Source organism: Seriola lalandi, unplaced genomic scaffold (assembly GCF_002814215.2).
Source record: "Seriola lalandi dorsalis isolate HSWRI2012SDOR001 ecotype SW California unplaced genomic scaffold, Sedor1 jcf7180002054951, whole genome shotgun sequence".
NCBI classification, from domain to species: Eukaryota; Metazoa; Chordata; class Actinopteri; order Carangiformes; family Carangidae; genus Seriola; species Seriola lalandi.
Window position 1 is genome coordinate 15,814 of NW_019525502.1, and position 810 is coordinate 16,623.

At 44.3% G+C, this 810-nt stretch overlaps 1 protein-coding gene across 1 annotated transcript in view; it reads left to right on the plus strand.

Moving 5' to 3' along the window:
• Positions 1–810, plus strand: part of LOC111645427 (protein-lysine 6-oxidase-like) — a 4,157-nt gene that overhangs the window by 1,600 nt on the left and 1,747 nt on the right. The gene's annotated exons all lie outside the window — the stretch shown is intronic.

Below are 810 nucleotides of genomic sequence, written 5' to 3' on the forward strand. Positions count from 1 at the left end.
TGATGTGGCAGGTAGCAGTTTGCTAAGCGGTTATGGCTACAGTGTTTGCTAATGCGTTTCCAGGTGGTTGCTATGTGGTTGCTATGGCATCCTGGGCAGGTGGGTGCTCCTGAGTTTCCCTCCCTGAGCTCGACACAGACTGAGCAGATCTGACAAGAGGCAGATGTTCCAGCTGTTCCTGCAGCAGACAGTGAAAACCCAACAACTGCCAAACTGATTCTTATTATCAACCTTAATCTAACGTCTTTCCGACGTCAGAGTCGTAAGAGTCCGACGTCTCCCTGACGTGACTGCGATGTCCGGTGCATGCTGGGAAAGTATGTGTTCTGTACATTTAACAGCAACAGCAGCAACGTGTGAACAACGGCCTCGGGGTTCCCACACTAATGTGGTCCAACTGTACTGAGACGTACTGCAGGGTGTCGGTCCACTGTGATGTCACTGGTGGGTGTGGTCACAGGTGCGAAGAACAGACTAGAAACCTTCACTTCAGCCGGATGTTGTGTGACTCTCTCAGTCGTTTCCCACGAGCTACACTATTAAATACAGTTCAGCATTTTGTAATAACTGCAGCCTGAACATTTAATGAAAGGAAGAAAATAATTGTTGGAGATTCATCAGAAATATTTATTTTCTCTGCCGATAACAGAACAATGTTACTTACAGTTTTTAAATGAAGCGAAAAAAGAAGTTTGGATCCACAGATGAAAAGATACGAGACGCAAAACAATCTAAAATACACATTCCTCTTTTTCTGAACGAGCAGATTTACTCCGTTTCAGTTTTAAATACATTTTATAACATCCTGTT